The sequence below is a fragment of the Coenobita brevimanus genome, chromosome 88 (genome assembly GCF_032717465.1).
Source record: "Coenobita brevimanus isolate Jiangsu-jjx chromosome 88, ASM3271746v2, whole genome shotgun sequence".
NCBI classification, from domain to species: domain Eukaryota; kingdom Metazoa; phylum Arthropoda; class Malacostraca; order Decapoda; family Coenobitidae; genus Coenobita; species Coenobita brevimanus.
Window position 1 is genome coordinate 26,493,603 of NC_137041.1, and position 23,732 is coordinate 26,517,334.

The 23,732-nt window shown below is 45.0% G+C and overlaps 1 non-coding gene across 1 annotated transcript; it reads right to left on the minus strand.

Annotated features, from left to right (window-relative positions):
- Positions 1-16,027: 16,027 nt before the first annotated feature.
- Positions 16,028-16,146, minus strand: LOC145411260 (5S ribosomal RNA). The gene has a single exon (XR_013899387.1). It is a non-coding gene; the product is annotated as a 5S ribosomal RNA (ribosomal RNA).
- Positions 16,147-23,732: the final 7,586 nt, after the last annotated feature.

The following is a 23,732-nucleotide window of genomic DNA, read 5'->3' on the forward strand; positions in this document are numbered from 1 at the left end:
TTTCACAGGTTGAAAGTAAGAGTAGTGACTGTTAACTCAGGGCCATCATTGCAGATCCTCGTCTGTGCCTAAGCTACTTTATTTACATTTAATAAATTGATAAATGAATTATGGCATTATACGACCCTATGTACGGGTACATTAAGTTTACAGAGTGTCTTGTAGACAGGAGGGGAATGGACTTATGTGTAGCTGGTGAAGTAAGTTATTCAGACAGGAACAGAGTCAGCTGATGATTCTCACACAAGCAACGTACTTGTCTATTTTGTTTCTATATGTCTTACCTGAATGTTCATGATACCTTAGAGTAAGCTGTTCTGGATATTTACAACTCTGATGGTGAAGTATTTTGCTTCATGGATTGGAAATGCCTTCCCATAATATTATAGCCATTACCCCTGGTTTGTCTCAACCGGGCTGTTTCAAAATATTTATTCTTGTCTAAGTTGTCATTTCCCTTCATGATTTTTTACAACTTCAATAAGGTCACCTCTTAACCTGCATTTCATTAGGCTAAATAATTCAATTTTTTCAAGGTGTTCTCATGTGGTTTATTTCTCAGTCGTGGTATCAATTTTGTGATTATTAGCTGTATTTTCTCTATTTTATCTGTTCTTCCTGTAGTACGGAGACCATAACTGCACACAATACTCGAGATGGGGGTGCACTAGCTAGTTATACAAGGCAAGTATGACTTCACATTTATCCCTTGTAAGGTAACCTGGGGTCTGTTGTACCCTACTCTATTTTTCTTGGTGTTTTTCATATATTTCTTGGTGTTTTTCATATATTACTACCCCTGCGACTAAAAGGGTTGGTGGCGGGTTAGTGCCCCACCCCGTAAAAAGAACTAACTAAAAAAGCAAATAAAGCGCCTCGGACCCGGATGGACCATACGTTGATGACTAAGGAACAGACAAAGGACAGTCTTAGGGTGGGAACATGGAATGTGAGAGGAGTGAATGATGAAGTGAAAGAGAGAGAGATTGTTCAGGTGCTTGAGGATGCAAAAGTGGACATATGTGGATTGGCTGAAACTAAATGGGAAGGTGAAAGGGTGAGAGAATGGGAATATGGTATAGGTATATGTGTGGGAGTCAATGAGAATGAGAGGGCAAGAGAGGGAGTATGTCTGATGATAAGCAAGAAGTGGTAGGAGAATATAAGAGAGTATGGAACAGTGAGGGCAAGGATTGTATGGGTGAGGATGAAAGTAGGTATACAAACATGGGCGATTGTATGTGTGTATGCCCCAACAGAGGATCGAGTGGTAAGAGTGAAAGATGAGTTTTGGGCGAGAGAAGAAGCGTGTATGGACAAGTTTGAGAGGAGTGAGAGAGCTCTGTTGATTGGAGACATGAATGGCAAAGTTGGGAATGTACGAGTGAATGGCGTGGTTGGTCAGTGGGGTGTGCCAGCTGAAGTAGATGGGAATGGTAGTGCTTTGGTGGACATCTGTGCTTGTAAGGGGTTGGCAGTAGCCAACACCTACTTTCGTCATAAGATGATCCACCAGTATACATGGAGAGTAATGAGGAGAATGGATGGTGAACTTGTTGAACGAAAGGCAATGATAGACTACGTGTGTGTGGATGAGCGAATGAGAAGACAAGTGTTGGATGCAAGAGTGTGGAGAGGGTGGGGGAATGGAGTCTCGGACCATCACTTAGTGATGGCCAAGGTAGAGATGCAAAGAAAGTGGTTGAGGAGACAAAGAGGAAGACAGGAGGAAGCAGCTCCTGTGAGAAGAGTGGAGAGATTGCAAGATAGTGAGAAAATGACAGAGTATAAGAGCATAGTGGAAGAAAGATTGGGAAGGTATGAGGTAGAGCAGATGGGAGGGGTGGAAGACGTATGTAAGATAATAGATTGTTGGTGGAGAATAGAGAGAAATTGAGGAGATGGAAGGAGCACTTTGAGGATTTGTTGAATGTAGAGAGTGAGAGCAGTGTGAGTATAAGTGGTTGGGGAATGGCTGGGAGAAGAAGAGATGAGAGGAGGGAGGAAGAGATCAGTAGGGCAGAAGTGGTGGAAGCGATGAAGAAGATTAAGTTGGGAAAGGCCCCAGGAATTGATAGAGTGTGTGGTGAAATGCTTAGGTATGGGGGTGAGATTGTTGTGGAGTGGATATGGAAGTTGTGTAGATTGGCGTGGGAAGAGGGAAGGGTTCCAGAGGACTGGAAATCAGGTATAATTGTTCCTTTATAGAAAGGAAAAGGGGAGAGAGAAGTATGTGGTAACCATAGGGGTATTTGCCTTCTTAGTGTGACTGGTAAAATATATGGTAGAATACTCATTGATAGGGTTAGGCATATAACAGAGGAGCTAGTTGGAGAAGAACAAGGGGGATTTAGGAAGGGAAAAGGGTGTGTAGATCAGATATTTGTTCTAAGATGTTTAGTGGAGAAGTATCTAGAGAAGGGAAAGAAAGTGTATGCTGCCTTCATGGACTTGGAGAAAGCTTATGGCAGAAAAGATAGGAAAGGTATGTGGAAGGTATTAAGAATATATGGAGTGAAGGGGAAATTGTTGAGTGCTGTGAAGAGTATGTACGAGGGAGCTAGGGCTACAGTGTGAGTGGATGTTGAGCTGAGAGAGTTCTTTGATCTCAATGTGAGACTGAAACAGGGTTGTGTGATGTCTCCATGGATGTTTAATATATACATGGATGGGGTTGTAAAGGAGGTGCAAGGTAGGGCAGTGGATGTGGGGCTGGCCCTAATGAATGAGGGTGATATCTGGAAGCTTCCGGTGTTGCTGTTTGCTGATGATACAGTATTGTTGAGTGAAGATGAATGGGAGTTGCAGGTTTGGTGAATGAATTTGGGACAGTGTGTAGGAGGAGGAATCTGAAAGTTAATGTAAACAAAAGTAAAGTTGTGGTGTTTGAGAGGAATGAAGTCACAGAGTGTGCAGTGAGGTTGGATGGTGAGGATACGAAGAATGTGAGTGCATTCAAGTACTTGGGTAGTGTGATGAGTAAGGATGGAACTTTGGGGGATGGAGTGCGTGAAAGGGTACAGCAGGGAAGGAAGGTTGTTGGTACACTGAAAGCAGTGATGAGAAATAGGGAGGTGAGTATGGAAGTTAAGAAGTCACTGCATGATAGTATTGTGATCCCTACCCTGACGTATGGAAGCGAGGCGTGGACCTTGCAAGAGGGGAACAAGTCAAGAGTGAGAGCAGTGGAAATGAGTTACTTGAGAGGAGCATGTCGAGAGACGTGGAGGGACAGGTTGACGAATGAAGAAGTGAAGGAACGTTGTGGGGTAGATGTGGATGTGGTTGAGAAGATTAGGAGAAATACACTGAGGTGGTTTGGACATGTGGAGAGAATGAAGAATGAAAGACTGACTAAGAGGGTGTATGTAGGTGAGGTGGAGGGAGGGAGAGGGAGGGGTATATGAGGGAGGGGGGGGGAGTTGGGGAGAGGGTAGTCAAATGGTGGGTGACAGAGCGACCTGGAGGCGTTTTGTCTGCGGCCACCCTTTGCGGGATTAGGGCGTCGGGCTATAGATAGATAGATAGATAGATAGATAGAGACTATAAGGTCTTGGGATCTGGTTTTCCCTCTACCTTCCTGACTAGTAGACTAGTTTAGGGAGGTGATGGGGTCAGTTCGGGATCTGGCTCTGTTTTCATGCTAAAGGGCATTTGGGGTCCAGTGGACCCCAGGTTACCTAACCTGTGATTTTTCTTCTCCATATATATCTCCCATACCAAAAATTATTTATTATTGTATGTGCTTCTCTTTCTTAAAGATACATTGGCCATTGGTTACAGCAGGCATTGATAGAAAACTGGTGGAACATATCATTTTTGGTATGGCAGCCACTAATTTCAGTTGGAATAAAGATTGTCAATGTTTTTAATTTTAATCTTCCTTACCATACTTCGTCACTTGTATTTTCATACATTTTGCACCAAATTGAAGGAAAAGGACCACAGAAATTGTGTACAAGTGATTGTTTGAATAAAGGTGTTGTAAGTATTTCTGGTGATTTTCTGAAGATTGGGGTCTGGCAGATGCCGGGTTACCTGACATGTTATTGGAGTTGTAGGGTTACCTTACAAGGGTTACACTCTAAAGTTCTTTCAGTAAAACCCACCAACATGTTTGCAGTTTTAACCGCCTCAGTGCACTACTTACTCGGTCTTAAGTCATTTTGATATCACATCAAGTTCCTTTTCATTGCGTGTATCTGATGACTGGATATTGTTCATTATGTAATTCACATGGACATTCCTATTTCCAGTATGAAGTAATTCGCATATTTCTATGCTGAATTTCATTTGAAATTTTTCTGACCAGCTTGCCAAAGTATTAAGGCCATTTTGTAACTGATGCCACTGTAAGGATGTAGTTACCTTATTGATTGTTTTAGTATCTTCTGTAAGTTTGGATATTTTACATTTTAACCCATCATCTTTGTCATTCATGTAGACAATAAAACGTATCAGTCCAAGTACTGAGCCCTAGGGAATGCCACTAACCACATTACGCCATTTGGATTCCTTTCCGTTTACCACAGCTCATTGTTTTCTGTCTGAAAGCCAGTCTTATAACCATTTCTGAGTATTTCCTTTTATTCCATGGGCTTCTATTTTGCTTACGAGACACTTGTTAGGGACATTGTCAAATAATTTCCGAAAATCGAGGTAAATTATATCTACTGCTCCTGAATTGTCATATGATTTGTAAACATCATGGATGATGTCCAGGAAGTTAGTTAAGCATGAACGTCGATGTCTGAATCCATGCTGCGAGTCTTTGACTATATTATTTTCTTTTAGTTTAAGAGTCTTATGGTGAGGCATGCAAAAGGGGTGAGTGGTGTGAGACGAGTGAGTGATGGTGTAAGAAAGGGAAGTGAATGGTGGTGCAAGGAAGTATGGCTGTGGCTGAGAAGAGACATGCATATGAAGTGCGGCTGCAGAGGAAGGATGAGGTGTCATATTTTTTTTTTTTTTTTTTTTTTTTCATAATAATCATGGCGGCGAAACTGCCAGGGTCATATGCCGCCGTATAACAAAGAAGTAAAAAGTAAAAACAAAAAACAGAGGATAAACCACACAATCAAAAAAGGAGAAATTCTAAATATCCTTAAAAAGTCCTGCCTCCTTCACAAACGAGAGGGTTGCCCCTCCCAAGGCACAGGCATCCTCCCCAAGCACAGAGGAAAGATGATACACACCACCATCCGTTTGGTGGTCAGAGAGGAATCGACGACGCAAATCCTCAAGACTAGGGCACTCCACCAACAGGTGCCGAACAGTCAAGGGAACCAGACAGTCATCACAGAATGGAGGAGGAGCCCTTTCCATTAAAAAGCCATGAGAGAAACGGGTGTGGCCAATGCGGAGGCGGCACAAAGCAGTCTCCCATTGACGAGGGAGCCCTGGTAACTGAATGAGCCCACCTTCTGGCAAATCGAGCGCAACTTATTGGCACCTACAGCATCCCAATGCTCCTGCCAACAGCACCAAACTCTGGAGGCAATACAGGAGCGCATATCTGCAGCAGGCAGACGATACAGAGGAGACTGTGCAAGAGGGGACGAGCCGCTGCCGCCTTGGCCAGCTGATCAGCTCGTTCATTCCCTGCCACTCCTACATGAGCTGGAACCCAACAGAAATCCACACGACGTCCACGACGCCCTAAAAGGAAAAGCCACTCCAAAATGGATAAAACCAAAGGATGAGAGGGATTAAAAGACTCCATTGCAGAAAGAGCACTTCGTGAGTCACTAAAAACAGTAAAAGCAGTGTGGGGGAGAGTGAAGAGAATCTGAAGGGCAAATAAAATAGCAGTCAGCTCAGCCGTAAAAACAGAAGCAGTCATAGGGAGGCTCCCACCTCGACAGAAGGTGGGAAACACCACACCAAAGCCCACACCCGCATCAGACTTGGATCCATCAGTATAAACTGGTATGGAGTCCCCATGAGAAGAGGCATGCTCTAAAAAACAGAGAAAATAAAACCTGAGACGGAAGGGAGGCCTTACTGGATGAGATGAAACGACAAAATGTCACCCTGGGGAGAAGCCAGTAGCCCACCCTCGGGACACGGTGGGGAGTGATCGGCACAGAAGGAACAGAGAAGCTAGACATAACTGACTGCACCCTGAAACCAAAGGGCTTTGGAAAGGATGGCCGAGTGGCAAAAATAGGTGACCGAGAATCTTGAGAGACCTTGACAAAGGACACAGAGTCTGGGAGACGAGATAAGCGATACCAACATCTCATCAAAAGGGAAGAACGGAGGAAGTCTAGAGGAAGAACACCAGCATCAGCCAACAAACTCGAAATCGGGGAAGATCGGAATGCCCCAGTGGCGAGACGAACACCAGCATGATGTATGGAATCTAAACTACGAAGCCGGGCTTCTGAGGCAGAAGAATAAACTTCACATCCATAATGAAGTTTGGATAAAATCAGAGACTGATGCAAGAGGAGGAGGGTCTTGCGATCAGCTCCCCAGTACGTGTGCGCTAAAACTTTCAAGAGACCCAATGCTCTGAGACACTCAGCTTTTACGTACCTCAGGTGAGGGACCCAAGACAACCGGCTGTCAAAAATCAGCCCTAAAAACCGGGTTTTCTTTAAACACGAAATACGACGCCCGTCTAAAAAAAGGTTTGGGTCAGGGTGGACTCCACGAATGCGGCAAAAATGCATGGCAACGGTCTTCTTGAAGGAAAATCGAAAACCTCGGTCATCAGCCCATCTAGAGACACGGTTGAGAGCCATCTGCATCCTCCTTTCTGCCATTGACATCCGTGAGGCAGTGACAGAGATTGATAAATCGTCAACATAGAGAGAGCCACGAACACCATCAGGGAGCACAGAAATAACGCTGTTAATTGCCACTGCGAAAAGGGTAACACTTAGTATGCTCCCTTGTGGCACACCATCCTCAAGGGGATGTGCAGTAGACAGCTCACTCCCAACTCGGACTCGAATAATCCGATTAGATAAAAACTCCCGGATAAAAGAGGGAGTCGCCCACGGAGACCAAACTCATAAAGTGATTGTAATATACCATGACGCCAGGAAGTGTCGTACGCCTTCTCCAAATCAAAGAACACTGTGATATGATGCTGGTTAGTTGCAAAAGCCTGGCAGATGGAAGATTCTAAAGAAAGGAGAGCATCTGTGGTCGACCGCATCTTCCCGAAACCCACACTGGACTGGAGACAAGTAACCACCCTTCTCTAAGTACCACATGAGCCGACTATTCACCATTTTTTCAAGGACCTTACAAAGGCAAGATGTCAGCGAGATTGGGCGATAATTAGTGGCCTGCAAGTGATCCTTACCCGACTTAGGGATGGGGAGAACCACAGCAACACCCCATGAGGTCGGAAACCCACCAGTGCACCAAATTCTGTTATACAGTGACAACAGAAAATGAAGGGCTGCATCAGGCAAGTGGTGTAAGAAGGCATATGGGACATCATCCAAGCCTGGAGACGAGTCGCGACACTGTGACAATGCCGTCTGAAGTTCAGAAGCAGAAAAAGCAACATTATACGACTCCTCTGCAGTAGATGGAAAACTAATGCCCAAAGATTCCAGGTGCCGTCGGCGGCGTGCCGACGGGGATGAGGTGTCCTTCCTAGAGACATTAGCAAAATGAGCTGCAAATATCTCGGCAACAGACGAAGAATGAGCCACCACCACACCTGCACGAGATAAAACAGGAGGAGAGGGAACAGGGAAATTTCCCTGAAATCTTCCTCGCCCGTTTCCACACTTTCGTGAGAGGAGTCTGTGAAGAAATTGAAGAAACAAATGACGCCCAAGACTTCCTCCTAGCCTCCTTCATAACCCGCCGGGCATGAGCTCGGGCCCTCCTATATGCCACTAAGTAGCCAGGGTCACCTCGGTGACGACGAAGTCGGGAGAAAGCAGCACGTTGTAGCCCGAACAGCAGAAGCACACTCATTGGTCCACCAGGGAACTGGACGGCGAGGAAAGTGACCAGCTGTTCTCGGAATACTCTGCAGTGCCGCGAGTAAAGTAAGTCTGTGAAATAATCAACAGCAGCATCAGTGCTGACAAAATCCTCCACACATCGGCTCAGGGAACACAGCTCCTCAAAAACCGGCCAGACTGCCCTATCCAAGCGCCAACGAGGAAGACGACTCCGAGGCTCGCTTTGTGTCGATCTTAATAAAATAGGGAAGTGGTCACTGCCATGTAAGTCTGGTAACACAGCCCATGTAAAATTCAGGGCTATCCCTGCAGAGCACAGAGACAAATCAATAGCAGTAAAAATACCCGTTTGACTATGGAAGTAAGTAACTTCACCAGAATTTAAAATGTACAGATCCACATCCTCCACAATGGAGGCTAACATAGTACCTCTAGAGTCAGCTGTGGAGCCACCCCACAAGGGATGATGACTGTTCATGTCACCCAGCAAGAAATAGGTGAGGGAAGTGCACGAATAAGATTTTCAAGATCAACCCTCTGAATAATGGCACTAGGAGGGAGGTACAAAGAGCACACAGTATAATGACGGGGAAGGAAAATCTGGAGAGCAACAGCCTGCAGTGGAGTGTTAAGATTCACAGCAGTGAAAGGTATGTCACTGCGTACTAGAATAGCCACACCCCCACCATGACCCTGTCCAGGAAGAGGATCTGAATAAAAAACCTGGTAACCAGGTGGACTGGGAGGTGCAGCATCACCAACCATTGTCTCTTGTAGGCAAACACACACAGGTGAATACTCAGCCAGAAGCCAACGGAGTTCCTCCCAGTTGGCTCGTAAACCACGGCAGTTCCATTGAATAATATTAGCCATTAAAACTATTGAAATAAAAAGGGGCAGGGGAGAGGGACAAACAGAAAACCATAAAAAAAAAAAAATACTAAAAATATTAAAATGGAGGAACTATATACCCAAAAGAAAGGGTCACTTAGTGGAAACCACTGAGCGACCCTGGGAGACAATCTTCTTGGGAATGCGGATACGCCCACGAAGGGCCTTGTCACGGGCAGCAGCATGGCTAGAACGAGGGCCTGGGGTCTGCGAAGTGTTGGGAGACTTCACAGACACCCGTCGCTGCCCAGCAGGAGAGGAAGAGCTTACCTCGAACCCTGCCCGGGGCCCCCAGTGAACCAAGAGGTCGAGCAGGAGGGATTGGGGTCCTGGCCTCCAAACGTGGAGGGGGCAGGACAGGATCCTCAGAGGTAACCGGAGGAGGAACATCCGATACCCCGGAGGAAGAGGTGCCATGAGGTGTCATATGAGAGATATAATTAAAAGAGGAATAGGGAGAGAATGGTTGTGCATGATGCTAAAGCGGCAGCAGATAAGAGTGGGGGTAGGCAGTTGACTGAGAATTCTCAACAGGATAAGAAAATGTTTTGGAAGGAGGTGAAAAGTGTATGAGGGAGAGAGTTGGGGAAGGAAGATCGAGTAAAAGCAGAGGATGGAAGGATGCTAACTGAGATGGATGTGCAGTAAGTAAGAGATAGGCAGAATATTTTGAAAGATTGTTATATGTAGAAGAGGAAAGAGAGGATGAGGCTGTGGCAGATGGAAGGGTGCAAGAAATAAATGTGTTGGGAGAGTTGAATGATTTTTTGATCACGGTGGAGGAAGTGCAGGAGGCAGTAAAGGAGATGAAAGCAAGGACCTGCAGGTATGGATGGGTGTTCTGTGGAATACTTAAAGGTGGTGAAGCGACTGTTGTTGAGTGGTTGGTAAGATTGCTGAATATGTGTTTTGTGAGCGGTATGGTGCCGATTGACTGTGCAAGTGCTTGTGTCGTTCCGTTGTATAAAGGTAAGGGTGATAAGTATGAATGTACTAGCTTTAGGGATACAAGTCTGTTCAGTGTTATAAATACGGCGTTATGGCTGAGTGTTTAGGAGAGTGAGAGAGGTTACAGGGTGAGTGATTGGTGATGAGCAGTGTTTCTCTAGGAGTGTGAGGGGATTTGTAGATTATTATTATTATTATTATTTTTTTATGAGAAAGAGGGAACCAATAGCCAAGAGCCCACAATAACTGTTCCCTCCAAGGAAAAACAAAATACAAGAGAGAGCCAAATTCAAGATCCGATCATTTTGACCTGCCTGGACATATTGCATTTGAAAGACTGGAGATCATAGGAAGCAGGAAATACACACAGAGGGAGACAGTTCCAGAGTTGACCTGTTGCATAAATGAAGGACTGGGAGTAACAGTTAACTCTTGCATTAGAGAGTTGGACAGAAAAGGGATGAGAGTTTGCTGCTAGACAGGTGTTACACGCCCGTCGTAGAGGTGGAGGAATGCATGCAGACAGATCAGAGGAGCAGTGACCATTGAAGTAGCGATAGAAAAGAAATAAAGATGCAACAGTGCGGTGAAGAGACAGAGGTTGAAGGAAGTCAGTAAGAAGAGGAGAGTTAATGAGACGAAAAGCCTTTGACTCCACCCTATTGAGAAGAGCTGTATGTGGAGAGCCTCACCACAAATGAGAGTTGTACTCCACACAGGGGTGGATAAAACCCATGTATAGGGTCACCAATTGTGCAGGGGTAAAGAAGGAACGGAGTCGGCTTAGCACACCTAATCTCTTGGAAGCAGATTTTACAAGAGATGTGATATGATCTTTCCAAGATAAGTCCCGAGTAAATGAAACCCCAAGCATGTTCAAGGATGATGCAGGATTAAGCTGAATATTATTAAACGTTAGTGGGTACACCTGTGGAAGATTTTATCGGGATGATAGGTGTAAGAACTGAGTCTTTGATGCATTAAAAACGACCATATTATTTTTACCCCAGTCAGAGATACGAGCCAAGTCAGACATTAGGTGTGCCATAGTCTCATCCCTTGTTTGTTGAAGTAACTGCTGAGACGGGCGATGCAGGAACCGAATGGAAAGGTGAAGGGTGGAGTCATCAGTGTATGAGTGGACAGGGTTAGATGTACAGCTTAGAAGGTCATTGATGAATAAAAGGAAGAGAGTTGGTGATAGGACAGAGCCCTGAAGAACACCACTGTTGACCAATCGAGGAAAAGAACGATGGCCGTCTACAACAGCGGCTATAGAACAACCAGAAAGGAAGCTATGGATGAAGGCACAGATAGAAGGATAGAAACCATAAGAGGGCAGTTTGGAAATTAAAGATTTATGCCAGACTCGATCGAAAGCCTTTGAGATGTCAAGTGCAATGGCAAAGCTTTCGCGAAAGTCCCGAAAGGAGGATGACCAGGAGTCTGAAAGGTAGGTGAGAAGATCGCCAGAGGAGCGTCCCTGACGGAACCCATACTGACGATCAGAAAGAAGGTTGTGATAGGAAAGATGCTTTAAAATTTTTCTATTAAGAATTGACTCAAAAACTTTTGAGATACAGGATGTTAAAGCAATTGGACGATACTTAGAGGATTGGGAATGGTCACCCTTCTTTCGGGACTGACTGAATGAGAGCAAACTTCCAGCAAAAAGGAAATGTACAAGTTGATAGACAAAGGCGAAAGAGTTTGCCTAGGCAAGGTGTAAGCACAGAATCACAGTTCTTAAGAACAACAGGAGGGACTCCATCAAGCCCATATGCTTTGTTAGTATTGAGGCCTGTGATGGCAGAAAATACATCAGCTGAAGAAATTTAAAGGTGTTTGCTGTAAGACAGGTGGTTGAAAAGTATTTAGCAAAAAGTAAGAATGTGTTTTGGACGTTCATGGATTTAGGGAGAGCGTATGATATAATTGATAGGGAGGCTCTGCAGACTGTTTTGAGACTGTATGGACTTGATGGTAAGTTGTTAAAAGGAGTGAAAAGTTTATAGGTAAATAGTAGAGTGTGTGTAAGAGTGGGAAATACTGTGAATGATTGGTTTCCCGTGCGAGTGGGGCTGTAGCACGGATATGTGATGTTGCCTTGGTTGTTTAACACTGATATGGATGGTGCTGTGAGGGAGGTGAATGCGAGAGAGTTAGGCGGAGGTTTGAGTCTGATGAATGCTGATGGTAGAGTGTGGAACCTGAATCAGCTGCTGTTTGCAGATGATACAGCACTGGTGGCTGATTCAGAGGAGAGATTGAGACAATTGGTAGTGGAGTTTGGAAGGGTATGTGGAAGGAGAAAGTTGAGAGTAAATGAAAATAAGAGTAATGTAATGAAGTGTATGAGGTTGGTAGATGGTTAGAGGATGAATATAGTGTTGAATGGTGAGTTGCTTGAGAAGGGAGAGCGTTTTAAGTATTTTTGGTCACATGTTGCTTTGGATGGAAGAATAAATGCAGAAGTGAAATTTAGAATTAATGAAGTAGGAAAAGTGCTGGGAAGAACGAAAAAAGTCTTTAGAAGTCGTTCGCTTAAAATGAATGAAAAGAGGAGGCTGTATGAAGGTGTAGTAGTACAGACTTCATTATATGGGGCTTAAACATGGAAAATGGGCATAACAGAAAGGAAAAGTTTGAGTGTAATGGAGATGAGGTATTTGAAGAGACTGTGTGGAGTGATGCGTATGAACTGAATGAGAAATGAAGTGTGAAGGAGAACTGGAGTTATGAGGGGGATGGGTGATTGAGTTGAGCAGAGTGTTGCGATGGTTTGGGCACGTGGAAAAAACAGATGAAGACCGATTGTTGAAATAGATAACTGGATCAGATGTGAGAGCTGTAAGCTGGGAGGAAGACCATGAATAGGATGGATAGACAGTGTGAAAAGAGGGTGAGATGTGAGAAGGCTGTCTGTAGAACAAGGAAGAATGGCTATGCAGGATAAGAATGATTGGAGAGAATTTGTGAATGAATAAATGGTGATGAAACCCTGAGGGGATATTTTCACGCATTGGGTCTGATCAGCTGATCAGGTAGGGTGCAGGTATGGGGATGGGTCTATCATAATGTGGCAGGGGTAAACCAGCTCTGCTGTTGGGTCCTGATGCGGATGTTGATTGCACTGTGCAGTTGACCCTCATGCAGTGTGGTGCAGTGAGGATCTGTCCCTTCTCCCCTTGGGGCTAAGATATGAATTGTGTGTGTGTGGATGAGTAAATAGGGAGTGTATAGTCCTGTCTCAGGTACCCCCCTTTCTTTGGGGGAGGCAACCTATATAGACATAGATATTTATACTCTTATAGATAATAAACTATTTTATCTCTTATGACTGTTTCCATGCAACTGCACACTACTGATGTTACGCTGATTAATCTGTAACTTCCTGGGGGTGACATTTCCTTTTTTGAAAACTGGTGTTACATTTGCTAGTTTCCATCTGCATGAGAGTTTCCATGTATTTAATGATTTACTTAATAAGACAGGGAATGGCAGGAATAACTCATTTTGAGCTTCTCTGAGGATTATCGGTGATATTTTATCAGGGCCTGAGGTTTTGTTTATGTTCGTGCTATTTATGGCTCAAAGGATATCATTTTTGTGGATAGCAGAGTTACTGACGATGGTGCTGTTTGCTTGGTTTAACCCGAGGCATCCCGTTGACGTATGGGTACGTCACAACATTTTGTCACAGCTAGACCCGTCTACGTACCAGTACGTCACGCAGCTGAAAGGTTCATAATATGCACAATTTTCAAATCTTGTACGTAGGGTCAAGAGACCTTCCCCTACCTGCCACCAGGTGGGGACACTCAGCGATCCCGCGTGACCCGTGCTCACCCTCACCTCAGTCACTCACCTGTTAGCAGTGACCCAGGTCAGACATGGCATGCAGAGGTCTCTCAGAAGAGCAAATTCAAGCCACCCTGGACACCTTCACAGGCAACAGTGATTTGCCCCATGATGACGAGGTGGCAGACAAGGATTGTGTACAACTAGAGGAGGAGAAAAGTAGCAACAGTGATGAAGAGGTCCCGTCCCCGAGGAAGCGGCGCTACGTCACATATCGTGCCACTAGAGAGGGCCAGCCTGCACCAAAAAATTGTGCAATCACCTCTCTGCAGCCCCTACATGATGTGGAGCCCGAAACTGAGGACAAGGATGAGGACGAGGAAGAGGACGGAGCCAAGGGACCTGCTGCCATGTGGTACAGCTGCGAGATCATCACTCATCGCAGCCTCGAGCTGACAGAACTTCGTTCTATCAGGTATGGGCCTAGTGTTTTATTTGGGGAGGACGGAAGTGGCGTGGAGGGAGTGAGGAGTGAAATTGAAAGTGTAGTGGCAGTAATTGAAGAGAAGAGTGGCGGGAGTGAGTCATCACTCTCACGTGGTAGTGAGAGGGAGCGGAGCGTATCACGTGGGACGGTGAGGGTGAGTGGTGAATCACGTGGTGTGGTGATGGAGTGGGGAGGTGAGAAGGAGCTGCTCCCCAGCACGTCTTATGCTCCCCAATATTCCATGACTTCCTCCCCACAGCCCCTTGATGTTCCCCAAGGCCGTAAGGGTAAGGGATAAGGGAAGGGTAAAGGCCGAGGGAAGAGGAGTGCAAGTGGGGAAGCCCTCCGGACTCCTCCTTCCCAACCTCCCCCACCAGCATCTCCTCCCCATCCCGATGCTCAGTGTGATTATAAGGCTCGTAAATGTGTAAACAGTAGTATAAAGCAGAAATGGGTGTAATGTAAATGGAATATTATTTTGTAAGTGCATAAATTCTAAGTCGAAACATTCCTGGCGAGTGTATATAGGTGCGATATTCTGATGCTCAGTGTAATAAATAAGGCCCGTAAATATGTAAATAGTAGTAAAATGTGGAAAAGGTGTAATGTAAGTGGGAAAGTATATTGGAAGTGAAGATATAAAATATAAGTTGAAAAATGAGTGGTAGCGAGTGTGCTTGCTAAGTGAATATGCACTAGCATTTCGCTAAATATCCTCGTAAGGAATGTAAATAGGTGAAAACATTTACATTGGTTGAAAAATGGTATGTCATGGAAATAATAATATGACAGTAGAAAAAATGTAATGTATGTTGAGAGAAGAGTCATAGCTAGTGCACTGAGTAGGCAAATATGCACAATCATTATGCTAAATATCATCATAATGAATGTAAACAGCTGAAAACATTTACATAAAGTCAAAAATGGTAAAATGTGATTGAAACAGTATTATGCAAGTAGAAAAAATGATATGTTTCCTGAAACAAGAAACTTAGCAACTACCATGTAACCAATGTGACCAAACTTGCAATGCTTGCTCAATGGAACAATGCTTATTTTTCCTATATATCTTATTGAAAACAATTATATTGTTGTTGTGATTGTTTATTAGTTCCAAATCAGTAAATGTAGATGTGTTCTTTGTTGTTTCACCCAAGATTACCTACCATAGAAAACATGAGAGCCTGACACGTCAGTGACAGAATATGACACCTGATGTGGGGAGGCTCACCTGTTTTGACCACTTATGGACCCCGGTAAGACCTTTCTTGCTGATTTTCCTTTGTTTCTTAACAAAAACGGATGTTTTAGCCAAACTTTTTTTTTCCAAAATAGCTCGGGATTGGGGGATATCGGAGGGGTAAAATCGGTTGGGACGTGACGGGTTAAGGGAAACAGTTGGCTTCTGATGGTGTTTTCTACTGGAAAAACAGATACAAATAATAATTAAGAATGTTCGTCATTTTAACTTCATTTCTAAATGTTTCCCGTTGTTGTTTATAGAGGGCCAATTGATGAAGCCATAACCTTTTGTTTTTAAAATAATTATAAAATTCATTAGGATTTGATTTACACATATTAGTAATGTGAATCTCTAGGGCTCTCTTGCTTTATTTGATATGTCTTTCGATACATGGCATAGATTATCATAGTGTTATGAAGGGGGTTTTACCGGTTAGGTAGTCTCGTACCTTCGAGACGTTTCTGGTACTGTAAGTTTTGGTACGAGTCGTCAGAGTTGCCAATTTGCCTGGTGTTTGTGAGCGTAGTTATTTCGTAAGTTAAACATTCATTTATTTTTGTGCTCTTTTTCTCAGTAATTTTTATTTAAGTAATTGCTTGTTCATTCATTCATTCATTGCCAGACGCCATGTATCCCAAACGGGGTGGCCAAGGGCTTAGAGTTAATTGTTTTACAGGAAGGGGCCCTAATCCTCCACCAACCCCACTTGACACGTAGGGATGCCAACAGCATCTGGTGTTCCCAGGCGGTCACCCATCCAGGTACTAACCAGACCCAACGTTGCCTAACTTCGCTGATCGGACGGGAAGCGGTGTACTCAACGTGGTATGGCCGTTGGCAATTGCTTGTTAAATTATGTAATTTAAGTTCGTATGGTTAATGATTTACAGTGTTATGTAATGTGAGACTCTAGCATGTTTTGATGTCTCGTAGTTGGTAACTGTTGTTGCTAGGGGTTGATGCAAGACAGTATGTCCTAGAATGTTGGAGAAGTGGACGTTTCTAGAACAATGCAAGCTTATATAAGGATGGGGTAGAGATTATTACAAGTTTAGTGAGGTGTCGAGTCAGTTTGGAGTTCAGTCGGGTTTCAGGTCAGTGTCAGTGTCAGTGAAGGTTGTATATTTTTGGTACTTGTGAAAACAGTGGCAAACAGTGACGGGTTATTGAAGTTTGTATATCACTGGAACTTGAGAAGACAGTGAAGTGTATTAAGTGTAATTACTGTCAGTGAAGATTATTTTCAGTACTTGTGTAATAAGTGAAGTGTTAGCAAGCATTAAGTGTACTAACAGTAAAGTGTTGTCGAGCATTAAGTGTAATAGCAGTTGGTGAAGTGTGTATAGCTCCAGTGCTTGTGAGAACAGTGAAGTTGAAAAGCATTAAGTGGAATTATTTGGAAAATAAAGACAGTGAACTTTAAGGAGCCAGTGTTTATTTTCGCCTCAGCTGATCTTGTGTACTGCACACCTAAAGGCTGACCATAAGAAGAACAACTCACTGGGCAACGTCCTTCCTATACTGTACTACTGCTGTTGGAGCCTGTGGCAGTGTGGGGACTGGGACGTAACACTGGTGTCAGGAGTGGGATTATTATTTCAGGGCTGCAGTGAGTCTAGCCTTCGACATGGAAGTGGAAGGTGTGAAAACAAGGTCTAGAGCTGGACAGGAGGAGGAAATTTCCCTGGCGACAATCGTGAAGCTAATACAGGCACAGAGTGATAAACTACAGGCAGCACAGAATGCAGGACAGAAAAAGCTCGAAGAACAATTGCAGGCACAGAACGAAGAACAGAAAGAACGATATGAACAGCTTCAGGAGGCACTACAGGAGCAACAGAGGGAATTACAGCTGAGAATGAAAGGACAGCTTGATGCTTTCATGGGAGAAATGAAGGAAGAACAGGAACAATTGAAGGAGGAGGTATACGCTGAGCTACGGCAACAAAAGCATGAGGTAAGAAATAATGTGACAGAGTGTCAACAGCATGTAGACCAACGACTGAAGACAATTAGTGAGGAAATAGTGACAGAGTGCAAACAACATGTGGACAACCAGGTGAATATTAGTGAGGGAATAGTGATGGAGTGCAGACAGCATGTAGATAACCAGTTGAAGCATGTAGTCGACCATGTGAAAATAATTAGTGAGAAAATTGAGGCTGTAGAGAAATATTGCACTGCTGAGCCTCAGGTTAGTGTACAGGGAGCATATGAAGGGAATGGACAGTGTATGGTGAATCTCGACGGATCCCAGGCATTTAAAGGTAGCATTACAGAGCTGAATAATCAGAGTGCAGAAATTTTAAGTCCTGACCTTAATTATGATGCCCCAGGTTTTAGGCCCCAAACTAATTAAGTGCATGGCTATAATGGGGGTCCAATTAATTAAAAAGAAACCTCAGGAATTTGATGGTAGAGTATCTTGGGAAGCTTACCGTGCACAGTTTGAGTTACTTGCAGATCAGAATGGTTGGGATGATAGGCAGAGGGCAGTGCAGCTTGCTACTAGCCTTAAGGGTGCCGCAATGGAAATTCTGGGCCAGATGTCAGTCATGGAGAGGAACAGTTATCAGTCCCTAGTAGAAGTGCTGGAGCGCAGATATGGAACCATGTACCAGACTGAGGTTTATAGAGCAAGATTTCGGAGCCGTGTACGGTCTCGAGGAGAATCCCTACAGCAGCTTGCTCATGACCTGGAGAGTATGGCATATAAGGTGTACCCTGGAGCAGCACCTAACCTGTTGGCTATTCTATTGAGGGACCAGTTCATCGATGCTCTTGATAATGCAAAGTTGAAAGTGCAAGTGAAGCAGGCACAACCAAGAAGCATGCAAGAAGCGCTAGCCAGGGCACTAGAATTTGAGTCCTATGTCAGGTCCAGTACATCCACCTTTCAGGCAGGTCGTAGTGCAGGATTCAAGGCAAGAAAGGGGCAGGTATGTGAAAAGGAAAAATTTGAGGGAAGTTGCTGGTACTGTGAAAAGCCAGGACACAGAAAAGAGGACTGCTACAAGTGGAAGAGAGAACAGGAGAAGACCGGAGGAGGCTGCTGGTACTGTGGGAAGTCAGGGCACAAGAAGGAGGATTGTCACAAGTGGAAGAAAGAGCAAGAACAGAGCAGTGTGAGGAAATCTTCAGCTGTAACAAAAGCGTGTTGGACGTGTAGTGAGGTGGGACACTTCAGTTCAGAGTGTCCGAAGAAGAAAAAGGATGATAAGGAGAAGGTTGTGGAAGACCAGAAAGAAACGGGAAACTAGTGGAGGCTGGTGTGAAGTGGCAACCACCAGCCAGCTCTTCCCAAGTAGCCCCACCACCGAGAAAATGCAAGAGGACGGCGATTGATAGTGTGCGAATAGACGGAAAGATAGACGGAAGGAAGTGTTCCCTGGTGATTGATTCGGCCTCAGAGCAGACTTTTATGAGGCCTGACGTGTTACATCATCGGTATCTGCCTGAGTCATCAGAACAACTGTGTGGCGTAACTGGGCACTGTGCGAAACTGAGGGGACCCCTGGATGTCCAGATTGTAATGACAGGGCAAGAGGCTACTCTACCAGTCTACGTGGCCAACATGGAAGATCCTTGCCTTCTGGGTCTGGACTACCTTATGTCCATGGGATGTGAGCTGGACTTCTGCTGCATGAAGATGAAGGTTCGGGGAACGTCGGTTCCTGTCACAGCAGTGAAACGTACCAGTTCTGGTGGCAAGGTGAGGGCGCTTCGTACTACAGTGATACCCCCAAAATCAAAACTGTTGCTCCAGTGTAAGGTGAGTGGCTCTTTTGACAGCTGTATAGAGGTAGTGGAGCCTGATGTACGGTGCAAATCGAAGGCCGGGGTGATGGTGGGGAGAACACTGGTGGAAACAGGTGCAGAAGAAGTGCCGGTTGTGGTGGCCAATTTCTCCCGTGAGCCACAGAAGATCAATGAAGGAGAAATTGTGGGACTGTGCCAGGCTGTGGACCCTGAATGGCATCAGAAGGCCTGTAAAAGGAGCATAGTCAAGGAAGACGGGCACGTGCCAGACCACCTACAGGACCTCTTGTCAAGGAGTTCTCAATGGCTGGATGGTTCACAAGTGCTAAAGTTAACGCAGCTGCTGACGGAATATGCTGATGTCTTTTCCACGGGAGACCTAGACCTGGGGTGCACTGATCTGGTGGAGCATAGTATAGACACTGGAGATCACCGCCCAATTAAACAGCCAGCACGGAGGATGGCGCCAGCCCAACGGCAAGAAATGGAAATGGTAATGGAGAATCTCCATACTCAAGGAGTAATAGAAAAGTCCAGTAGTCCTTGGGCATCAACAGTGGTTCTGGTGAGGAAAAACAATGGCTCAGTAAGGTGCTGTATAGACTATCGAGCCCTGAATGAAGTGACAGTGAAGGATGCATACCCCTTGCCAAGAATTGATGACACCCTGAATGCTCTGTCAGGTGCTAAGTGGTTCTCCACCCTGGACATGAAGGAAGGATACCACCAGGTCAAGGTTGCAGAGAAGGACAAAGAGAAGACAGCCTTTTCATATGGGGGGAGTTTATGGCAGTTTAAAATGATGCCATTTGGCCTATGCAATGCCCCAACTACTTTTGAACGCCTCATGGACTGCATACTTGAAGGCCTGCACTGGCAGATGGCCTTGATCTATCTGGACGATGTATGATGTTCTTGGACAGACTTTCGACCAGGAACTGGAGAGGTTGTCGGAGGTGTTGAAAAGGATCCGTGCATCGCACCTCAAGCTGAACCCCAAGAAATGCTACTTGTTTCAAAAGGAAGTAAAGGACCTGGGACACATTGTAGGTGAAAGCGGCGTCCGTACTGACCCAGAGAAGGTGGCAGCTGTGGAAAACTGGCCAGTTCCAACTTGTGTGAGGGAGCTATGGAGTTTTCTGGGCTTGTGCACCTACTATCGGCGTTTTGTCAAAGACTTTGCAAAGTTAGCTGCACCTCTTCACAAGCTGTTGGGAAAAAGGCACAAGTTTGCATGGACAGCAGAGACTCAGAAAGCCTTGGCAAACTCAAGCATGCATTGGCAAGCTCTCCAGTATTGCCGTACCCAGACCAGAATCAGCCATTTATCTTGGACTGTGACGCTAGTGACCATGGTATTGGTGGGGTCCTGTCACAGCAGAAGGATGAAAAGGAGTATGTGGTTGCATATTACAGCAAGAAGCTCAGCCCACCGGAGCGGAACTATTGTGTGACCCGTAAGGAGCTCTTGGCAGTGATGAAGAGCCTTGATTTCTTCCATCCTTATCTGTAGGGGTCAAACTTCATCATCAGGACGGACCATGCTGCACTCAAGTGGCTGAAAACACTGAAGAATCCAGAAGGACAACTGGCACGCTGGCACATGAAGCTAGACCAGCACAATTTTGAGGTGCAACACCGTCCTGGGCGGGTACATAGCAATGCTGACAGCTTGAGTCGTCGGCCTTGTGATTCAGAGTGCCGGCAGTGTAGTAAAAAGGAAGATCACAGTAAGAAATGCAGCCATACTGCAATGACAGGGCCAGCGTCAGATGAAGACCTGCAGAGGATGGAGATGGAGGATGCAGATTTACAGCCAGTGCTAGAGTGGCTGCAGCAGAGTACAATGCGACCATGTTGGGAAGAAGTTTCCAAGAGCTACTGGAGTCAGTGGGACCTTCTTCGCTTGAGCAACGGACTACTGGAGTGTCAGTGGGAGACAGCCGGTGGCCTCAACAAGTATTGGCAACTGGTGGTTCCGAAGAAAATGAGGTCAGAGATCTTGGATGAGTCCCATAACAAGATCACTAATGGGCACCTGGGAGTGAAGAAAACTTTAAGCCGGCTGCGACAGAGGTTCTACTGGATTGGCATGCGTCAGGATGTTGAAGAGTGATGTCGGGCCTGTGATGTGTGTTGTGCCAAGAAGGGACCCAAGAAACGTGGTTGCGCCCCTCTTCAGCTGTACCAAGTGGGTGCACCGATGGAAAGAGTTGCGGTGGACATTGCTGGACCTTTGCCACTCACTGAGAGAGGAAACCGGTATATATGTGTCGCCATGGACTACTTCACAAAGTGGTCAGGAGCCTATGCCATCCCTGATCAAGAGGCTGCAACTGTTGCTCAGGTGTTGGTTGATCAGTTTTTCTGTCGTTTTGGGATGCCACAAGAGCTACATTCAGACCAGAGTAGAAACTTCGAGTCTGCTGTGTTCCATGAGTGCTGCAAGTTATTGGGGATCAAGAAGACCAGGACGACCCCCCTAAGGCCACAGTCAGATGGGATGGTGGAGAAATTCAGCTGGACCCTGGGGCAAGAACTGGCCAAGTACTGCATTGATGGACAAACAGACTGAGACCAGAAATTACCTGCTTTGCTGATGGCATATCGGTCTGCATCCCACGAGTCTACTGGCTACACTCTTGCAAAACTGATGGGCCACGAGTTACGTTTACCTGTCGACTTGTTAATGGAAAGACCACCTGGTGAAGAGCTGCCTACAGACACCACCGGCTATGCGAAGCACCTTCAGGAAAAGCTGGTTGAGGTACATCATTAAGTGCGAGGAGCCCCTCAAGTTTTCAGAAGTGATGAAGTGCAAGTATGATGCCAAGGCAGGTGAAGTGAGCTTCAAGGATGGTGATCTAGTCTGGTTATACAATCCTCAGCATAAGAAGGGACAGTCACCAAAGTTGCAGAGCCCATGGGACGGGCCTTACACTGTGTTGGATCGCCTATCGGATGTAACATACGGATTCGGGGAGGCAGGAAGTCTCGCCCAAAGGTGCTACACGTGAATCGTCTGTGGCAGTACCATGGGCCAGGACAGTACAGGTGAGATGTCTCTGAGGAATTGTGTTCACCTGCAGCCGAGGATGTTGAGGACCAAGGAGCTGAAGTGCATGAAGATGGTGACAGTTTCCCGAGGGAAGAATTGAATCAAGAAGAGGACCAAGACCTTCCTGGAGTAGTGGACTATATGGAGGAACAAGGACATGATCGGAAGCGGCATAGAAGAAGACCTGATAAGTTGAAAGATTATTTTGTGTATAGTTAGATGTTTCATTAGAATTAGGGTTTATGTTTATGTTTGTGTATACTGTGTAGTTTTGCCGGGACGACAAAGAACTAGGGAGGGGGTAGTGTTATGAAGGGTTTTTTTTCAGTTAGGTAGTCTCGTACCTTCGAGACGTTTCTGGTACTGTAAGTTTCGGTACGAGTCGTCAGAGTTGCCAATTTGCCTGGTGTTTGTGAGCGTAGTTATTTCCTAAGTTAAACATTCATTTATTTTTGTGCTCTTTTTCTCAGTAATGTTTTATTTAAGTAATTGCTTGTTAAATTATGTAATTTAAGTTCGTATGGTTAATGATTTAGAGTGTTATGTAATGTGAGAGCTCTAGCATGTTTTGATATCTTGTAGTTGGTAACTGTTGTTGCTAGGGGCTGATGCAAGACAGTATGTCCTAGAATGTTGGAGAAATTGACGTTTCTAGAACAATGCAAGCTTATATAAGGATGGGGTAGAGATTATTACAAGTTTAGTGAGGTGTCGAGTCAGTTTGAAGTTCAGTCGGGTTTCAGGTCAGTGTCAGTGTCAGTGAAGGTTGTATATTTTTGTTACTTGTGAAAACAGTGGCAAACAGTGACGGGTTATTGAAGTTTGTATATCACTGGAACTTGAGAAGACAGTGAAGTGTATTAAGTGTAATTACTGTCAGTGAAGATTATTTTCAGTACTTGTGTAATAAGTGAAGTGTTAGCAAGAATTAAGTGTACTAACAGTGTAACTTGCAATACTTTGGTGATAGAAACTCCGTGTACAAACAGCTAGATAAGGAGTTTATTACAAGCTCACAGTAAAACAGTCTACCCTTCTCGGCTGTCTGATATGAACTGATGCAATAACGCCGTCTTCAGGCGTGGGAAAGGGTACTGACCTAGCAAGTTTAGTGGGGGCATGTATGCATTGGGGGGGGGGACATATATACATCGGGGGTAGACATATTGTGGAGGGGGTACACTACTACCCCGGGTAGCTGAGACGGTGTCTCCTGACACCGGGAGTTAAATGGTGTTTGATTATAGGAGTAAGGCAGGACCGGGAGGTTTGTACAAGGGACAAGTATGATACAGGGGCAGTAGGGGAGACATGGCCATGTTGAGGGGAGGGAATTAGAAGGATATATACATATAAGATATACAAGGAATAATAGGTACAAATCCAGTAAGGGTCGAAGGTATATATAAACATAATGGGAATTACACAATAATAGTTTGATACATGATAAACAAGGAGTAGATATGAGAGTTCTAGTGTTGTTCTTCCTTCATTTTTTTTTTTTTTTTTGTGGATGTTCTGTAGGATACACTGTCACCGAGTAATGCATGAAAGAAATACCATCATTTTCTAGTAGGCAGAGTGCTGTTCACAGTTTGGGTAATTGTT